Raw genomic sequence first — 21,048 nt, forward strand, 5'->3', positions numbered from 1 at the left:
TGGGAGCCGGGTTCGAATCCCACTTACGTTATCACGTTTGGATGTGAACCTGCAGCACCTGTGTGGGTGCAGAGAAGCAGATGTCGTAGTGTGTTAAGCGTTGCTACGGCGAGCAGGAAGCACGTGGAACTGCATATGTGACAGGTCGTGTCTCTCCCTGCCACTATGTGGCACTGTGTTACTGCACTGAGCGCCCTGATTGAGGGGCGGGACAATGCGTCCCTGCGTGTGTATATATAGAGGTGCAGATGCACTTGCCTCTTCCTCTGCATCCTTCCGGTGGCCATGCTTGGCGTGACCACCGTGATTGTTTGGCGTGGCCGTTGTGGGTGCGCGATCCTCTTCACTCAGGTAAGGCATTCTGCTATTCTTCCGTTGCTCGTGTGTGGTCGTTTTGGTGAAGTTTTGGCTTTGTGTGGGTTTTGCTTCCTCTCCTGCTTCTGTGTTTTCTGTATTTTGTTCCGGACTCCGGCGGCTGGCGTGACTGAAGCGCCCTGCGCCTTTTGTCCACGTTGTTGAGGCCTGCCGGGGCCTGCTCCGTGTTCCTCGCTTGAGCGTGACACCGGCTGTTTTGTGACTGCGTAGTGCCCACGCCAACCGATACGGTCCCGGTGGTGTTACGCCATCTTCTATAGTTGTCGTTGTTGTTCTGTTCTTATAATTGTGCTGGTTTTCTTTTCATTGCATCGATGAGTTTATTAAATTGTTTGCCCTTTTTCTTGTCTTTATTTGGGTAAATATTTTAGTTCACACCAGCTCTGTTGAACTTTTATGTTTGTTTTGTTAACTTTGTTTCTTTTGTTGCCAGGTGTTGCGGGCTCCCTGCGGCAGTTAATTCGTGGTGGTTTTGCGCTCTTCATCATCCCCCTGCCGCACGGTAGCCCCAGCCCGGTTTCACTCATCGTGCCCAATGGTTTATTTTAGTGTGTGTTTAACTGCTGTGTGACTGGTTTATATTTTGTCAATAAAGCTTCCTTGATTTGGAACAGTCTCGCCCTGTGGTGCTTAAACCTGTGGTCCGAGTTTACTCGTTTAGAGCGTTGAGACGCAGTGTGCTCCAAATTATTATTTTGTGCTTTGGTGACTGAGTTTTATGTTGCGTGTTAAGCGTTGCTACGGCGAGCAGGGAGCACGTGGAATTGCATATGTGACAGGTTGTGTCTCTCCCTGCCACTGCGTGGCGCCGTGTTAACGCACCGAGCGCCCTGATTGAGGGGCGGTACAATGCGTCCCTGCGTGTATATATAGACGTGCAGCTTCGCTTGCCTCTTCCCCCGCTTCCTTCCGGTGGCCACCTGCTTGGCGTGACCACCGTGATTGTTTGGCGTGGCCGTTGTGGGTGCGCGATCCTGTCCACTCAGGTAACGCATTCTGCTATTCTTCCGTTGCTCGTGTGTGGTCGTTTTGGTGAAGTTTTGGCTTTGTGTGGGTTTTGCTTCCTCTCCTGCTTCTGTGTTTTCTGCATTTTGTTCCGGACTCCGGCGGCTGGCGTGACTGAAGCGCCCTGCGCCTTTTGTCCACGTTGTTGAGGCCTGCCGGGGCCTGCTCCGTGTTCCTCGCTTGAGCGTGACACCGGCTGTTTTGTGACTGCGTAGTGCCCACGCCAACCGATACGGTCCCGGTGGTGTTAGGCCATCTTTCTTTGTAATTGTGTTGGTTTCCTATTCATTGCATTGATGAGTTTTTGATTTTTTTTTTTTTTTTAAATCGTTTTCCCCGTTTTCTTTATTTGGGTAAATGTTTTAGTTAACACCAGTTCTGTTGAACTTTTGGGCTTGTTTTATTTGTTTCTTTGGTTGCCAGGTGTTGCGGGCTCCCTGCGGCAGTTAATTCGTGGTGGTTTTGCGCTCTTCATTATCCCCCTCCCGCACGGTAGCCCCAGCCCGGTTTCACTCATCGTGCCCAATGGTTTATTTTAGTGTGTGTTTAACTGCTGTGTGACTGGTTTATATTTTGTCGATAAAGCTTCTTTGATTTGGAACAGTCTCGCCCTGTGGTGCTTAAACCTGTGGCCTTGTTTCATAGAGCCAAACGCCTTTTTGCTCAGATTTCCTGGGGTGTAATTCCCCAGGTGGCGCTGTCGCAGCTATAATCTCCATTCTCCATCGGTCACACGTCACCACACATACACAAGTTGTACTGAAATGTAATGTCTTCGTTGTGAATCGTGGCTTTCTGAAAGTCAAGCAGTCGTTGGTAATGCTGTAATGCTGTTTTTTGGTGATGGTGAGTTGTATGGTGCGTTTGTGTGTACGGGGCTACAGTCGTTAGTAATGCTGTCAGTGACGTTAACCTTTCAGGTGAGGTTTATTTTTGCTTCATTGCATTTATGAGTTTTTTTTTTTTTTTTAAACCGTTTTCCCTTTTTCTTTGTTTGGGTAAATGTTTGTTTAGTTCACACCAGCTCTGTTGAACTTTTGGGCTTGTTTGTTTCTTTTGTTGCCAGGTGTTGCGGGCTCCCTGCGGCAATTAATTCTTGGTGGTTTTGTATGAGGTGCCGTTTGTAAAGTTGCTCATGCTGAAAAGAACAGCAACATTTTGTCACATTTCGCTTCAAATCATGTTTTAAAAAGTGGTGTGAATTTTTGAAAGTTACTTTTTAGCACATTTAACACTATTAACTTTGGAAAATTTATGAAATAATTAATTCTAAATCTAAATGTTTAATCTGAATGTTCTGCCTAAATGTTAAATCGTAGTGTTGAATCTAAATGTTTTGGGTGAAACTAAATATTTAGCTAATATGCAAAATCGAGATGCCGGCAACCGGAAGTGCCAAAATAAAAGCTCGAGGAGGTCAAAGTGTGTTTATAGTGTCAAATAACAAATAAACAACAATCTTTTCTGGAGAAATTGACTCTTGGACATAGATTACAGTGATAATAACTACCCTAAATGACAAACCCGTTTGGAGAAACAATATTTTACGAGTACCTTGAGTTTTTATTGTCACTTTTTGTGGGGCTTATAGCCTGTAGCCACTACAGTCAGTCACAAGGGGGCGCACTTTGACTGATCTAAGTGTGTTTTCCAAATCAGGTAGCATCGAGTAACGTTGCTTATCCAGGCGAATTTTACAGATTTTCTATTAGTAAGAAGAATGTCTGATGGGGGACAGAGTCCGATTTCCATCTGGCCAACAATTTACAGTGTAATTTGATGCCCCGAGTAGTGCGCCCCCCTGTGACTGACTGTAGTGGCTACAGGTTATAAGTCCCACAGAAAGTGACACTTAAAAACTCAAGGTACTCGTAAAATATTGTTTCTCTAAACGGGTTTGTCATTTAGGGTAGTTATTATCACTGTAATCTATGTCCAAGAGTCAATTTCTCCAGAAAAGATCGTTGTTTATTTATTTGACACTATAAACAAAATTTGACCTCCTCCAGCTTTCATGTTGGCACTTCCGGTTGCCGGCATCTCGAATTTGCATATTAGCTAAATATTTAGTTTCACTCAAAACATTTACATTTGACATTTAGGCGTAACATTTAGATTAAAATATAACATTTAGGTTTAATTTTTAGATTAAACATATGGATCTAGAATTAATTATTTAATACATTTTCAAAGTGAACAAATATTGTGTTAAATGTGCTAAAAAGTAATTTTCAAAAATTCACACCACTTTTAAAAACATGATTTGAAGCGAAATGTGACAGACTGTTGCTGTTCTTTTCAGCATGAGCAACTTTACAAACGGCACCCCATAGTTTTGCGCTGTTAACCAGCCCAGTTTCACTCATCGTGCCCAATGGTTTATTTTAGTGTGTGTTTAACTGCTGTGTGACTGGTTTATATTTTGTCAATAAAGCTTCTTTGATTTGGAACAGTCTCACCCTGTGGTGCTTAAACCTGTGGCCTTGGTTCATAGAGCCAAGCGCCTTTTTGCTCAGATTTCCTGGGGTGTAATTCCCCAGGTGGCGCTGTCGCAGATATAATCTCCATTCTCCATCGGTCACACGTCGCCACACATACACAAGTTGTACTGAAATGTAATGTCTTCGTTGTGAATCGTTGCTTTCTGAAAGTCAAGGACTCGTTGGTAATGCTGTAATGCTGTTTTTTGGTGATGGTGAGTTGTATGGTGCGTTTGTGTGTACGGGGCTACAGTCGTTAGTAATGCTGTCAGTGACGTTAACCTTTCAGGTGAGGTTTATTTTTCCTCTCTTTAGACTGGTCCGAGTTTACTCGTTTAGAGCGTTGAGACGCAGTGTGCTCCAAATTATTATTTTGTGCTTTGGTGACTGTGAGTTTTATGTTGTGTGTTAAGCGTTGCTACGGCGAGCAGGGAGCACGTGGAATTGCATATGTGACAGGTCGTGTCTCTCCCTGCCACTGCGTGGCACCGTGTTAACGCACCGAGCGCCCTGATTGAGGGGCGGGACAATGCGTCCCTGCGTGTGTGTATATATAGACGTGCAGCTTCGCTTGCCTCTTCCTCCGCTTCCGTCCGGTGGCCACCTGCTTGGCGTGACCACCGTGATTGTTTGGCGTGGCCGTTGTGGGTGCGCGATCCTGTCCACTCAGGTAACGCATTCTGCTATTCTTCCGTTGCTCGTGTGTGGTCGTTTTGGTGACGTTTTGGCTTTGTGTGGGTTTTGCTTCCTCTCCTGCTTCTGTGTTTTCTGTATTTTGTTCCGGACTCCGGCGGCTGGCGTGACTGAAGCGCCCTCCGCCTTTTGTCCACGTTGTTGAGGCCTGCCGGGGCCTGCTCCGTGTTCCTCGCTTGAGCGTGACACCGGCTGTTTTGTGACTGCGTAGTGCCCACGCCAACCGATACGGTCCCGGTGGTGTTACGCCATCTTTCTTTGTAATTGTGTTGGTTTCCTATTCGTTGCATTGATGAGTTTTTTTTGTTTTTGTTTTTAAATCGTTTTCCCTTTTTCTTTATTTGGGTAAATGTTTGTTTAGTTCACACCAGCTCTGTTGAACTTTTGGGCTTGTTTTGTGTTTCTTTTGTTGCCAGGTGTTGCGGGCTCCCTGCGGCTAATTGTTAAACGTAAATGTTACGCCTAAATGTTGAATGTAAATGTTTTGGGTGAAACTAAATATTTAGCTAATATGCAAATCCGAGATGCCGGCAACCGGAAGTACCAAAACAAAAGCTCGAGGAGGTCAAAGTGTGTTTATAGTGTCAAATAACAAATAAACAACAATCTTTTCTGGAGAAATTGACTCTTGGACATAGATTACAGTGATAATAACTACCCTAAATGACAAACCCGTTTAGAGAAACAATATTTTACGAGTACCTTGAGGTTTTTAGTGTCACTTTTTGTGGGGCTTATAGCCTGTAGCCACTACAGTCAGTCACAGGGGGGCGCACTTTGACTGATCTAAGTGTGTTTTCCAAATCAGGTAGCATCGGGTAACGTTACTTATCCAGGCGAATTTTACAGATTTTCTATTAGTAAGAAGAATGTCTGATGGGGGACAGAGTCCGATTTCCATCTGGCCAACAATTTACAGTGTAATTTGATGCCCCGAGTAGTGCGCCCCCTGTGACTGACTGTAGTGGCTACAGGTTATAAGTCCCACAGAAAGTGACACTTAAAAACTCAAGGTACTCGTAAAATATTGTTTCTCAAAACGGCTTTGTCATTTAGGGTAGTTATTATCACTGTAATCTATGTCCAAGAGTCAGTTTCTCCAGAAAAGATCATTGTTTATTTGTTATTGGACACTATAAACACACTTTGACCTCCTCGAGTTTTTGTTTTGGTATTTCTGGTTGCCGGCATGTCGAATTTGCATATTAGCTAAATATGTAGTTTCACCCAAAACATTTAGATTTAATTTTCAGATTAAACATTTCGATCTAGAATTATTTAATGCATTTTCAAAGTGAACAAACATTGTGTTAAATGTGCTAAAAAGTGATTTTCAAAAATTCACACCACTTTTAAAAACATGATTTGAAGCCAAATGTGACAAAATGTTGCTGTTATTTTCAGCATGAGCAACTTTACAAACTGCACCCCATAGTTTTGCGCTGTTAACCAGCCCGGTTTCACTCATCGTGCCCAATGGTTTATTTTAGTGTGTGTTTAACTGCTGTGTGACTGGTTTATATTTTGTCAATAAAGCTTCTTTGATTTGGAACAGTCTCGCCCTGTGGTGCTTAAACCTGTGGCCTTGGTTCATAGAGCCAAATGCCTTCTTGCTCAGATTTCCTGGGGTGTAATTCCCCAGGTGGCGCTGTCGCAGCTATAATCTCCATTCTCCATCGGTTACACATCGCCACACATACACAAGTTGTACTGAAATGTAATGTCTTCGTTGTGAATTGTGGCTTTCTGAAAAGCCTTTCAGGTGAGGTTTATTTTTGCTCTCTTCTTTAGACTGGTCAGAGTTGCAGCGTTGGGACGGAGTGTGCCGCAAATTATTATTATTTTGTGCTTTGGTTATGGTGAGCTGTATGTTGTGTGTACGATCTTGGACTTGGTACATTTTCAGAAATGTGTAATGTGTTCCGTGTGGTCAGTTTAATCAATGCCTCAGTTGAAAGGTTTTGTACGATGCCAGGCTTTGGAAACTTAAATTGTTCAGATTTGTGAAATGTTTCCTGCTGCATTTGTCGGGATGTGATGACACACCTGCTGAACGTCACGCAGGCGTTGTTGCCTGAGCGGAAGCAGCGGCTGTGTTTGACGTTGTGTCAAGTGTAGATCGACGTAGTTATGTGGTGCTATTTAAAAACAGGACTAAATGTAAGGATTGATGACTGAGCTGAACCGCTCATCCTTCACATGAGAAGGAAGTTGTTGCAGAAGTAAGAGTACGTCATTGTGTTTCTTGACTGAAAGCACCTGCAGCACCTGTGTCGGTGCACTGCAAAGACGCGGTTGAACGGCAAGGTGAGGGAGCTTTGTTTTGACGTGTCGGTGAATGTGTGGCCGTATGGAAGATTTAAACGCCTGTGACGTTTTGGCTTTGTGTGGGTTTTGCTTCCTCTCCTGCTTCTGTGTTTTGTGTTTTGTTCCCGACTCCGGCGGCTGGCGTGACTGAAGCGCCCTGCGCCTTTTGTCCACGTTGTTGAGGCCTGCCGGGGCCTGCTCCGTGTTCCTCGCTTGAGCGTGACACCGGCTGTTTTGTGACTGCGCAGTGCCCACGCCAACCGATACGGTCCCGGTGGTGTTACGCCATCTTTCTTTCTTTGTAATTATGTTGGTTTCCTATTCGTTGCATTGATGAGTTTTTTTTTTTTTTTTTTTTTTTTTTTTAATCGTTTTCCCTTTTTATTTTTTTGGGTAAATGTTTGTTTAGTTCACACCAGCTCTGTTGAACTTTTGGGCTTGTTTGTTTATTTTATTGCCAGGTGTTGCGGGCTCCCTGCGGCTAATTGTTAAACGTAAATGTTACGCCTAAATGTTTTGGGTGAAACTAAATATTTAGCTAATATGCAAATTTGACATGCCGGCAACCGGAAGTGTCCAAATTAAAAACTCGAGGAGGTCAAAGTGTGTTTATAGTGTCAAATAACGAATAAACAACGATCTTTCCTGGAGAAATTGACTTGGACATAGATTAGTGATAATAACTACCCTAAATGACAAACCCGTTTAGAGAAACAATATTTTACGAGTACCTTGAGTTTTAGTGTCACTTTTTGTGGGACTTATAACCTGTAGCCACTACAGTCAGTCACAGGGGGGCGCACTTTGACTGATCTAAGTGTGTTTTCCAAATCAGGTAGCATCGGGTAACGTTACTTATCCAGGCGAATTTTACAGATTTTCTATTAGTAAGAAGAATGTCTGATGGGGGACAGAGTCCGATTTCCATCTGGCCAACAATTTACAGTGTAATTTGATGCCCCGAGTAGTGCGCCCCCCTGTGACTGACTGTAGTGGCTACAGGTTATAAGCCCCACAAAAAGTGACACTAAAAACTCAAGGTACTCGTAAAATATTGTTTCTCTAAATGGGTTTGTCATTTAGGGTAGTTATTATCACTGTAATCTATGTCCAAGAGTCAATTCCTCCAGAAAAGATCGTTGTTTATTCGTTATTTGACACTATAAACACACTTTGACCTCCTCGAGCTTTTGTCTTGGTACTTCCGGTTGCCGGCATCTCGGATTTGCATATTAGTAAAATATTTAGTTTCACCGAAAACATTTAGGCGTAAGATTGAGATTTAGATTTAACATTTAGATTTAAGTTTTAGATTAAACATTCAGATTTAGAATTATTTATTTAATACATTTTCAAAGTTAACAAACATTGTGATAAATGTGCTAAAAAGTGACTTTCAAAAATTCACACCACTTTTAAAAACATGATTTGAAGGCAAATGTGACAAAATGTTGCTGTTATTTTCAGCATGAGCAACTTTACAAACTGCACCCCATAGTTTTGCGCTGTTAACCAGCCCGGTTTCACTCATCGTGCCCAATGGTTTATTTTAGTGTGTGTGTTTAACTGCTGTGTGACTGGTTTATATTTTGTCAATAAAGCTTCTTTGATTTGGAACAGTCTCGCCCTGTGGTGCTTAAACCTGTGGCCTTGGTTCATAGAGCCAAGCGCCTTTTTGCTCAGATTTCCTGGGGTGTAATTCCCCAGGTGGCGCTGTCGCAGATATAATCTCCATTCTCCATCGGTCACACGTCACCACACATACACAAGTTGTACTGAAATGTAATGTCTTCCTTGTGAATCGTGGCTTTCTGAAAGTCAAGCACTCGTTGGTAATGCTGTAATGCTGTTTTTTGGTGATGGTGAGTTGTATGGTGCGTTTGTGTGTACGGTGCTACAGTCGTCAGTAATGCTGTCAGTGACGTTAACCTTTCAAGGTACTTTTTAGCACATTTAACACAATATTTGTTAACTTTGAAAATTTATTAAGTAATTAATTCTAAATTTAAATGTTTAATCTAATTTTTAAATCTAAATGTTCTGCCTAAATGTTGAATCTAAATGTTTTGGGTGAAACTAAATATTTAGCTAATATCCAAATTCGAGATGCCGGCAACCGGAAGTACCAAAACACAAGCTTGAGGAGGTCAAAGTGTGTTTATAGTGTCAAATAACAAACAATGATCTTTTCTGGAGAAACTGACTCTTGGACATAGATTACAGTGATAATAACTCCCCAAACTGACAAACCCGTTTGGAGAAACAATATTTTACGAGTACCTTGAGTTTTTATTGTCACTTTCTGTGGGACTTATAACATGTAGCCAATACAGTCAGTCAGCTTTCATGTTTTGGTACTTCCGGTTGCAGGCATCTCGAATTTGCATATCAGCTAAATATTTAGTTTCACCCAAAACATTTAGATTTAACATTTAGATTTAATTTTTAGATTACACATTAGATTAAACATTCAGATCTAGAATTAATTATTTAATGAATTTTCAAAGTTAAGAAATTGTGTTAAATGTGCTAAAAAGTGACTTTCAAAAATTTACACCACTTTTAAAAACATTATTTGAAGGCAAATGGGACAAAATGTTGCTGTTATTTTCAGCATGAGCAACTTTACAAACGGCACCCCATAGTTTTGCGATGTTAACCAGCCCGGTTTCACTCATCGTGCCCAATGGTTTATTTTAGTGTGTGTGTTTAACTGCTGTGTGACTGGTTTATATTTTGTCAATAAAGGTCTTGGTTCATAGAGCCAAATGCCTTTTTGCTCAGATTTCCTGGGGTGTAATTCCCCAGGTGGCGCTGTCGCAGCTATAATCTCCATTCTCCATCGGTCACACGTCGCTACACATACTGAAGTTGTACTGAAATGTAATGTCTTCCTTGTGAATCGTGGCTTTCTGAAAGTCAAGCACTCGTTGGTAATGCTGTAATGCTGTTTTTTGGTGATGGTGAGTTGTATGGTGCGTTTGTGTGTACGGGGCTACGCTCGTCAGTAATGCTGTCAGTGACGTTAACCTTTCAGGTGAGGTTTATTTTTGCTTCATTGCATTGATGAGTTTTTTTTAAAACCGTTTTCCCTTTTTCTTTGTTTGGGTAAATGTTTGTTTAGTTCACACCAGCTCTGTTGAACTTTTGGGCTTGTTTTGTTTGTTTCTTTTGTTGCCAGGTGTTGCGGGCTCCCTGCGGCAATTAATTCTTGGTGTTTTTGTATGAGGTGCCGTTTGTAAAGTTGCTCATGCTGAAAATAACAGCAACATTTTGTCACATTTCGCTTCAAATCATGTTTTAAAAAGTGGTGTGAATGTTTGAAAGTTACTGTTTAGCACATTTAACACTATTTGTTAACTTTGAAAATTTATTAAATGATTAATTCTAAATCTAAATGTTTAATCTAAAAGTTAAATCTAAATGTTAAATCTGAATGTTCTGTGTAAATGTTAAATCTAAGTGTTAAATCTAAATGTTTTGGGTGAAACTAAATATTTAGCTAATATGCAAATTCGAGATGCCGGCAACCGGAAGTACCAAAATAAAAGCTTGAGGAGGTCAAAGTGTGTTTATAGTGTCAAATAACGAATAAACAACGATCTTTTCTGGAGAAATTGACTGTTGGACATAGATTACAGTGATAATAACTACCCTAAATGACAAACCCGTTTGGAGAAACAATATTTTATGAGTACCTTGAGTTTTTAGTGTCACTTTTTGTGGGACTTAACCTGTAGCCACAACAGTCACTCGTTGGTAATGCTGTAATGCTGTTTTTTGGTGATGGTGAGTTGTATGGTGCGTTTGTGTGTACGGGGCTACAGTCGTTAGTAATGCTGTCAGTGACGTTAACCTTTCAGGTGAGGTTTATTTTTCCTCTCTTTAGACTGGTCCGAGTTTACTCGTTTAGAGCGTTGAGACGCAGTGTGCTCCAAATTATTATTTTGTGCTTTGGTGACTGTGAGTTTTATGTTGTGTGTTAAGCGTTGCTATGGCGAGCAGGGAGCACGTGGAATTGCATATGTGACAGGTCGTGTCTCTCCCTGCCACTGCGTGGCACCGTGTTAACGCACTGAGCGCCCTGATTGAGGGGCGGTACAATGCGTCCCTGCGTGTGTATATATAGACGTGCAGCTTCGCTTGCCTCTTCCTCCGCTTCCTTCCGGTGGCCACCTGCTTGGCGTGACCACCGTGATTGTTTGGCGTGGCCGTTGTGGGTGCACGATCCTCTTCACTGAGGTAAGCATTCTGCTATTCTTCCGTTGCTCGTGTGTGGTCGTTTTGGTGACGTTTTGGCTTTGTGTGGGTTTTGCTTCCTCTCCTGCTTCCGTTTTCTGTGTTTTGTTCCGCACTGCGGCGGCTGGCGTGACTGAAGCGCCCTCCGCCTTTGTCCATGTTGTTGAGGCCTGCCATCTTTCTTTCTTTGTAATTGTGTTGGTTTCCTATTCGTTGCATTGATGAGTTTTTTTTTTTTTTTTTTTTTTTAAATCGTTTTCCCTTTTTCTTTATTTGGGTAAATGTTTTAGTTCACACCAGCTCTGTTGAACTTTTGGGATTGTTTTGTTTGTTTCTTTTGTTGCCAGGTGTTGCGGGCTCCCTGCGGCAATTAATTCTTGGTGGTTTTGTATGGGGTGCCGTTTGTAAAGTTGCTCATGCTGAAAAGAACAGCAACATTTTGTCACATTTAGCTTCAAATCATGTTTTAAAAAGTGGTGTGAATTTTTGAAAGTTACTTTTTAGCACATTAAACACTATTTGTTAACTTTGAAAATGTATTAAATAATTTATTCTAAATTTAAATGTTTAATCTAAAAGTTAAATCTAAATCGAAATGTTCCGCCTAAATGTTGAATCTAAATGTTATGCCGGCAACTGGAAGTGCCAAAATAAAAGCTCGAGGAGGTCAAATTTTGTTTAGTGTCAAATAACGAATAAACAACAATCTTTTCTGGAGCTGTTCATCATCCCCCTGCTGCACGGTAGCCCCAGCCCGGTTTCACTGATTGTGCCCAATGGTTTATTTTTAGTGTGTGTGTTTAACTGCTGTGTGACTGGTTTATATTTTGTCAATAAAGCTTCTTTGATTTGGAACAGTCTCACCCTGTGGTGCTTAAACCTGTGGCCTTGGTTCATAGAGCCAAGCGCCTTTTTGCTCAGATTTCCTGGGGTGTAATTCCCCAGGTGGCGCTGTCGCAGATATAATCTCCATTCTCCATCGGTCACATGTCGCTGCACATACTGAAGTTGTACTGAAATGTAATGTCTTCCTTGTGAATCGTTGCTTTCTGAAAGTCAAGCACTCGTTGGTAATGCTGTAATGCTGTTTTTGGTGATGGTGAGTTGTATGGTGCGTTTGTGTGTACGGGGCTACGCTCGTCAGTAATGCTGTCAGTGACGTTAACCTTTCAGGTGAGGTTTATTTTTGCTCTCTTCTTTAGACTGGTCAGAGTTGCAGCGTTGGGACGGAGTGTGCCGCAAATTATTAAAAAGTGGTGTGAATTTTTGAAAGTTACTTTTTAGCACATTTAACACAATATTTGTTAACTTTGAAAATTTATTAATTAATTAATTCTAAATTTAAATGTTAAATCTAATTGTTAACACAGTGATAACTACCCAAAATGACAAACCCGTTTAGAGAAACAATATTTTACGAGTACCTTGAGTTTTTATTGTCACTTTTTTGCGGGAGTTATAACATGTAGCCACTACAGTCAGTCACAGGGGGGCGCACTTTGGCTGATCTAAGTGTGTTTTCCAAATCACGTAGCATCGAGTAACGTTACTTATCCAGGCGAATTTTACAGATTTTCTATTAGTAAGAAGAATGTCTGATGGGGGACAGAGTCCGATTTCCATCTGGCCAACAATTTACAGTGTAATTTGATGCCCTGAGTAGTGCGCCCCCCTGTGACTGACTGTAGTGGCTACAGGTTATAAGTCCCACAAAAAGTGACACTAAAAACTCAAGGTACTCGTAAAATATTGTTTCTCCAAACGGGTTTGTCATTTTGGGTAGTTATTATCACTGTAATCTATGTCCAAGAGTCAGTTTCTCCAGAAAAGATCGTTGTTTGTTATTGGACACTATAAACACACTTTGACCTCCTCGAGCTTTTGTTTTGGTACTTCCGGTTGCCGGCATCTCGGATTTGCATATTAGCTAAATATTTAGTTTCACCCAAAACATTTAGGCGTAAGATTTAGATTTAACATTTAGATTTAATGTTTAGATTTGGATTTAATTTTCAGATTAAACATTTAGATCTAGAATTAATTATTTAATACATTTTCAAAGTTAACAAATATTGTGTTAAATGTGCTAAAAAGTGACTTTCAAAAATTTACACCACTTTTAAAAACATGATTTGAAGGCAAATGTGACAAAATGTTGCTGTTATTTTCAGCATGAGCAACTTTACAAACTGCACCCCATAGTTTTGCGCTCTTCATCATCCCCCTGCCGCACGGTAGCCCCAGCCCGGTTTCACTCATCGTGCCCAATGGTTTATTTTAGTGTGTGTTTAACTGCTGTGTGACTGGTTTATATTTTGTCAATAAAGCTTCTTTGATTTGGAACAGTCTCGCCCTGTGGTGCTTAAACCTGTGGCCTTGGTTCATAGAGCCAAATGCCTTCTTGCTCAGATTTCCTGGGGTGTAATTCCCCAGGTGGCGCTGTCGCAGATATAATCTCCATTCTCCATCGGTTATACATCGCCACACATACACAAGCTGTACTGAAATGTAATGTCTTCCTCATGATATATAGCCACAGGTAGAATAGGTCTGACTAACTGTTAATCTTTAAATCTCTGTCATGGCTAAGCTGCTATAGGCCTATGCTGCTGGAGGACACAAACATGATCCACCAAGCAGTTTCCCCTCCTTCTCCTCTTCTATCCTTTCCCCTCGTCAGATTAACATGCAGTTCATTATTTTATGTCACTAACTATGTGTCCAGTGCTCCTCGTAGTCTTGTCTCTCTCTCTCTCTCTCTCTCTCTCTCTCTCTCTCTCTCTCTCTCTCTCTCTCTCTCTCTCTGTATCTTTCTGCAGGTATCTCTCCATCCAGATCTTCAAGTTGAACTGTAGCCGGCTCTATGACCAACCCAATGTGTATTGTTGACATCTGCCTGTCATTCCCCTGTGTACCGACTATCGGCGAGGTGGTTCTCCCTACAGGCCGAAATCGAACTGATAGGATAGTGATTCTCAACATCACATAAAAAAAGAATACATGAATGTTACAGCAGTTCATTATAATTTTCATTACTATAATTTTCTTATAACTTGTGAAATGTTACAATCATATTGAGGTGGTAGCAAAAAGTGAAACTAAACAGTTGAGATTTTGTTTTACTTATCTTTTTAGTAATGTAATTTCTCATGTTGTTAATTGCTTTCCTGCCTGTACAACATCCATTGCACGTCTGCCCGTCCTGGGTGAGGGATCCCTCCTCTGTTGCTGACCCTGAGGTTTCTTCCATTTTTTCCTGTTAAAGGTTTTTCTGGGAGTTTTTCCTTAGTCTATGTGAGGGTCGAAGGGCAGAGGATGTTGCTGATGTTATGTTAATCCCTTTGAGACAAACTGCTTGTAAAAATGGGCTATACAAATAAAGTTGACTTGACTTGACTTGTCTTTGTTGTGACTCGTGGCTTTCTGCAGCACCTGTGTCGATGCAGTGCAAAGAAGCGATTGAACGCCAAGGCGGTGGGTGTTCAGTGTTGCAAAATGTTGTTGTAAAACCTTGTCACGGAGCAGGGAGCACGTGGTATCAGTGCTAAGATGCTAATGAAGAAGCACAAACAGCGTTAACCTCCCAGATGTTTATTTTTGCTTTCTTCTTTAGACTTGTCCAAGTTTATTGGTTTGCAGCGTTGGGACGGAGTGTGCCCCAAGTTATTATTTTGTGCTTTGGTGATGGTGAGTTGTATGTTGTGTGTATGATCTTGGACTTGGTACATTTTCAGAAATGTTTTCCATGTGGTCAGTTTAATCAACACCAGGCTGGGCTTTGGAAACTTTAATTGTTCAGATCTATGAACCGTTTCGTGCCGCATTTGTGGGGATGTGGTCATAGATCGATCCGCCCGACGCCTGCGAACTGGTGAGACCTTGTTGGTCCACGGTGACCTCGATAGGCTGATTTTCATGTGTTCTTCATTTTAGTCTCCCATCCTTTGAACCTGTCCTTTCCTAATGGACAAGGAGCCATGACGTTTTGTGTTTGGTGTTGATTTATGTTTAAGAGTAATATGGATGTTATGTGTCTGGTTAAGTTACTGGCTTTGGCCCCTAGATGGCAATGATATGTTTGACTGCACAAGAAGTGGGAAGTCATGGCTCACAGGTGAGGTAGGGTCCAATAAGGTGACACAGGTGTGAATAGTGCAGTGGAAAGGAGAGCGCACTGGTGAATGACAGTTTGTACTGTGACAGTGATTCACAACATTTTTGGATTTCCTTTCCTTTATGTTTTTGTAATTGATTTCACCATCAGTTGACTGGACATCATCCTTATCGATAAGATCAAGCTGTTTTTTGTCATCTGCCATGGAAACGAATCTATTGAAAGGCAAGCTGTTTGGACCTTCTTTTGATGATTGCGTTTTTGGACATGCGTTAAAACTTCCTTAAACACATGCCGCAGATGCCACAGGTTCACAGCCGTTCCTATTAAGTATACATCAGGCATTTGATTGCAAAAAATTTAAAGCCTTATATAAGCCTTGTATGAAGGGAACACAGGCTGTATGTGTATATTAGTGTAACAACATGACCAATTAGGCTACAAATACATAACGAGCATTCATGATTAAATGTCTATTTTGCGTGCAGCGCACCCTGGAGAGATTGACGCACTACACGACGACTGTGCTATATGATATTTGGTGCTTTAAGTTTAATTTCCATTACAATGTTAACGTATTATGTCTTCTTCTTGCGGCCCATCAGAGTTCACATATCCGCATAACAGCGCTGTCTGTTCGGTATCGATCACATCGCACGACTCCTCAGACAATTGAGCACGTCGGAGCTGAATTAATGTTCTCGATTTGCCGATCGGCGATGTCGCCTGCCATTTTAATGTCTCTTTCCTTCACCGTCTTTGCGGAGAGAGGCATGTCTTTAATTTTCTGGATTATCTCGGTTTTGTTTTGGAAGTCGGGAAAGTAGGCGCTCTGATATTGTGATGAATGAATCCTTCATGTATTCGCTATCTGAACGGTTTTCCACGCTTTATCTCCCGGGTTGCAACAAAAGTAGCAGCAGCAGTGCAATCCACTTCTTAAATCTATCTTTGTGGCGCTATTGAAAACGGCACTAAACGTCACGATTGATAACTGAACTGAACCGCTCCTCCTTCACGTGAGAAGGAAGGTCTCGCGGAAGTACGAGTACGTCATCGCGTTTCTTGGTCGAAAGCACCTGCAGCACCTGTGTCGGGATGTATATTATTTGTTTGAGAGTAATGTCGCCATGTTTTTTGTTTTGTGGACCCCATCAGTTTTGCAAGCTAACATGCGCTATGCAGCGATTCCAGACGGAACATTGTTGTTTTTTTGTCCATACGATCACCGTGTCAGTGTCGTCAGTGTCAGTACAAAGTATAGACTTTCGTACTGTAACAATGCAGCGGAGGATTTCCCTGAGACGGAGCATTGTTGTTTTTTTAATGTATTTATTATTTTTTGTCCACATCAGATGACAATCCTTCCCCATTGTTCCTTGTTGATGCAGAATAAACCTGCTGTTGCCACCACTTGGCCAGCTCCAAGAGATTCATTCACTTATCCAAATGTTTTTGTTTGTACTCAGGTTCCTGCTGCAGGAGTTCAACAGCCAGCTCATGTGATGTCACAGAGAAAAAAAAAAAAGAGTACGTCTTTAAACCATTTGAATATATGTGTTGACGTAAGTTTGTTTAGATGACCCTTGTTATTGTTTGAAGTAATACTGTCACATGAAACGAGGACAGTGACAGGAGTAAAAAGTTGAAAAAGGGCATTCTCTGTTTTGGAAAATATTTCCACATCGGTAAATGTTAAACGGAAAATGTGAATGACTAGTGGACTACCAGTTATCTTGAATGAGTGTTGTTTTTTTTTTTTTGTTGTTGTTGTTATTGTATTGGAACTGTCTGCTAGACATCAACCGCACGCAGGAGACAACGGCTGCCGAGAACCGCTTCCGCTTCCTCTACCGTGACATCCCAAAAGACGAGGCCTTGGGAAGTACTTGCCCAAACCCTGCAAAAGTAAGTTGCTAAAGAAAGCAGTACTTTGTAATGTGTATGAAGAGTGGCGTTAGCTGCTTGGGAAAGGTTTTTTTTTTTTCTGCCTTTTGACAGAAAACTGTAACTTACTTGCAGCTCCCGAGTCAACGGATGCGGACAACGCAGAGAGCGGGGGCCACGTGAAGGCGGAGGTCATTTCCGTGTCCGAAGGGTAGGCGTCATTCACAGCCAACATACTTGCGATTTTTAGCGTAAAGCGACGTTTTCGGAACTGTATCGTCTTACAACGATCAAATTGTTTATTTCTTTTTCAGATGACTGCAGAGGACAGCATTTGACATTAGAGGACAGCAGAACTTCATCCATGTTTTTTAGATTGTACTTTGGTCAAGTATTTTTAAAGTGACTAAGAATAAATTTCCAAAAAAAAGCAGTTATGTGTCCTTGTAATGTGTTGCTCATGAAGAGTGGTGTTGCCTCTTTGGAAGTTCTGTTTGTTTCTGCCTTTTGACACAAAAGTGTTGGGTTTTGGTTAAACACTTAGGAAATGTAGTTCAAGGTTAAAGTGTTTCAATAATATATTAAGTGTTTCAAACTTTGTTAAAGGTTAAAACACCTGGGAAATGTTTTGTAAGTGTTCAAAAAATATGTAACTGTTAAACTCACAGGTAATTTGTTTTTCAAGGTAAGTGTTTTGAAATGTTTAAAGGTTAAAGTGTTGAAAAAGTATGTCATGGTTCAAAAATACATTTTACAAAAGAGTTTGGAGACGGTACTTAATGTATTTTTAAAGCGGTAAAGACGAAGAATAAAATGCTTAAAAAAAACAGTACTCTGTCCTTGTAATGTGTTGCTCATGAGGAGTGGCGTTACCTCTTTGGGAAGGTTTTGTTTCTGCCTTTTGCCACGAAAATGTTTGATTTTGGTGAAACACCTGGGGAAATTATGTTCAAGGTTAAAGTGTTTAAAAAGTATATAACGGCGAAACACTCGGGCGTTAAGTGTTATGTAATTTCTTTTTCAAGGTAAGTGTTAAAAAAAAATCTTTCAAGGTTAAAGTGTTACAAAAGAGTTTCCAGATGAGAGTAAATTGCTATAAAAGCATTACTCTGTCCTGGTAATGTGGTGTTTATGAAGAGCGGTGTTACCAGTTTGGGATGTTTTTGTTTCTGGCTTTTGACACAAAAGGTTAGGTGAAACACTTGGAAAATGTTTTGTTTTGTTTTTTTATTTTATTTTTTTATTTTATTTTTTTTTTTTTCAAGGTTAAAGTGTGTAAAACTTTGTTCAAGGTTAAACATTTGAGAAATGTTTTGAAAGCGTTCAAAAACTACGTAACCGTTAAACTCGCAGGTACTTTCGGTTAAACACTTGGGGACATTTTTTAAAGGTAAGCGTTATGTCATTTGTTTTTCAAGGTAAGTGTTTCAAAATGTTTAAAGGTTAAAGTGTTGAAAAAGTATGTCAAGGTTCAAAAATATATTTCTACAAAAGAGTTTGGAGATGGTACTTAAAGTATTTGTAAAGCTGTGAAACATGGAGAATAAATTGCTGTAACAAAAAAAACAGTGCTCTGTCCTTGTCATGTGTTGCTCATGAAGCTGAAACTGTTGGGGAAGGTTTTGTTTCTGCCTTCTGATACTAAAGAGTTTGGTTTTGATGTGTTTAAAAAGTTTGTAACTGTTGACCACTAGGGTCAATTTAGTAAAGGTAAGTGTTTAGGAATCTTTCAAGGTTAAACACTTATGCAATTTCTTTTTCAAGGTAAGTGTTTACTGAAGTGTTTAACCTTTAAACATTTTTAATGTCTTTCTCAAGGTAAGTGGAAATCTTGAAAGGTTAAAGTGTTGAAAAAGTATGTAACACTTGGGAGATTTTTTTTGAGGTGAAAGTGTTTGAAACAATGCGAAAGGTTAAACATCTGGGAAAAATTATTGTTTGAAAAGTATGTTTGGGTTAAATACTTGTTTTTTGTTTTATTTGTTAAGGTAAGTGTTCAAAAATCTTGAAAGGTTGAAGCGTGTTCTGACACAAGTGTTGGTTTTGGTGAAATGCTTGGGAAACTTTTCAATGTTGTCTTGTTATTTTCAAGTGGTCAAAAACTAAGTTTACAGAAAAGTAGCTGATTAAAATAGGTTGGACAAAATTAGCTTTCCAAAAATAGGTTCACAACATTAGCTTTCCAAAAACAGGATCACAACACTAGTTTTCCAAAAGTAGGTTCATAACATTAGCTTGCCAAAAATAGGTTCACCACACTAGCTTTCCAAAAATAGGTTCACAACATTAGTTTTCCAAAACATAGCTTTTCCAAAACTTAGCTCTCCAAAAATAGGTTCACAACACTAGTTTTCCAAAACATAGCTTTCCAAAACTTAGCTCTCCAAAAATAGGTTCACAACACTAGTTTGCCAAAACATAGCTTTCCAAAACTTAGCTCTCCAAAACTTAGCTCTCCAAAAATAGGTTCACAACAGTAGTTTGCCAAAACTAGGATCACAACATTAGTTTTCCAAAACATAGCTTTCAAAAACTTAGTTTTTCAAAACATAGCTTTCCAAAACTTAGCTCTCCAAAAATAGGTTCACAACACTAGTTTGCCAAAACTAGGATCACAACATTAGTTTTCCAAAACATAGCTTTCCAAAACTTAGCTCTCCAAAAATAGGATCACAACATTAGTTTTCCAAAACATAGCTTTCAAAAATTTAGCTCTCCAAAAATAGGTTCACAACACTAGTTTGCCAAAACTAGGATTGCAACATTAGTTTTCCTAAAACATAGCTTTTAAAAACTTAGCTCTCCAAAAATAGGATCACAACATTAGTTTTCCAAAACATAGCTTTCAAAAATTTAGCTCTCCAAAAATAGGATTACAACATTAGTTTTCCTAAAACATAGCTTTTAAAAACTTAGCTCTCCAAAAATAGGATCACAACATTAGTTTTCCAAAACATAGCTTTCAAAAATTTAGCTCTCCAAAAATAGGATTACAACATTAGTTTTCCTAAAACATAGCTTTTAAAAACTTAACTCTCCAAAAATAGGATCACAACATTAGTTTTCCAAAAAAATAGCACTACAACATTAGTTTCACAAAAATAGGATCACAAAACTTAGCTTTCCAAAAATAGGACTACAAAATTAGTTTCACAAAAATTAGCTTTAAAAAAAAAAAGTAGCTTAAATTAAAAGTAAAAAAAAAAAAAAAAAAAAATTTTTAGGAAAAAATTTTTTTATAGGTTTATTCAAGGTAAGTAGTAAAGGAAGGCACCAGGGGCCCCACGCATCCAGGGTGGGGGCACCAGGGGCCCCACGCATCCAGGGTGGGGGCACCAGGGGCCCCACGCATCCAGGGTGGGGGCACCAGGGGCCCCACGCATCCAGGGTGGGGGCACCAGGGGCCCCACGCATCCAGGGTGGGGGCACCAGGGGCCCCACGCATCCAGGGTGGGGGCACCAGGGGCCCCACGCATCCAGGGTGGGGGCACCAGGGGCCCCACGCATCCAGGGTGGGGGCACCAGGGGCCCCACGCATCCAGGGTGGGGGCACCAGGGGCCCCACGCATCCAGGGTGGGGGCACCAGGGGCCCCACGCATCCAGGGTGGGGGCACCAGGGGCCCCACGCATCCAGGGTGGGGGCACCAGGGGCCCCACGCATCCAGGGTGGGGGCACCAGGGGCCCCACGCATCCAGGGTGGGGGCACCAGGGGCCCCACGCATCCAGGGTGGGGGCACCAGGGGCCCCACGCATCCAGGGTGGGGGCACCAGGGGCCCCACGCATCCAGGGTGGGGGCACCAGGGGCCCCACGCATCCAGGGTGGGGGCACCAGGGGCCCCACGCATCCAGGGTGGGGGCACCAGGGGCCCCACGCATCCAGGGTGGGGGCACCAGGGGCCCCACGCATCCAGGGTGGGGGCACCAGGGGCCCCACGCATCCAGGGT

At 41.4% G+C, this 21,048-nt stretch overlaps 1 long non-coding RNA gene across 2 annotated transcripts; it reads left to right on the forward strand.

Annotated features, from left to right (window-relative positions):
- The first annotated feature begins 234 nt into the window (after window positions 1–234).
- LOC124055610 lies at window positions 235–17,533 on the forward strand. Of its 2 annotated transcripts, none has more exons than XR_006842729.1 (5): window positions 235–351; window positions 16,683–16,743; window positions 17,012–17,121; window positions 17,236–17,311; window positions 17,415–17,533. It is a non-coding gene; the product is annotated as an uncharacterized LOC124055610 (long non-coding RNA). The 2 variants fall into 2 exon arrangements; XR_006842730.1 differs by lacking the exon at window positions 235–351 and adding an exon at window positions 10,974–11,102.
- The last annotated feature ends 3,515 nt before the right edge of the window (window positions 17,534–21,048 follow it).

Source organism: Scatophagus argus, chromosome 24 (genome assembly GCF_020382885.2).
Source record: "Scatophagus argus isolate fScaArg1 chromosome 24, fScaArg1.pri, whole genome shotgun sequence".
NCBI lineage: Eukaryota > Metazoa > Chordata > Actinopteri > Scatophagidae > Scatophagus > Scatophagus argus.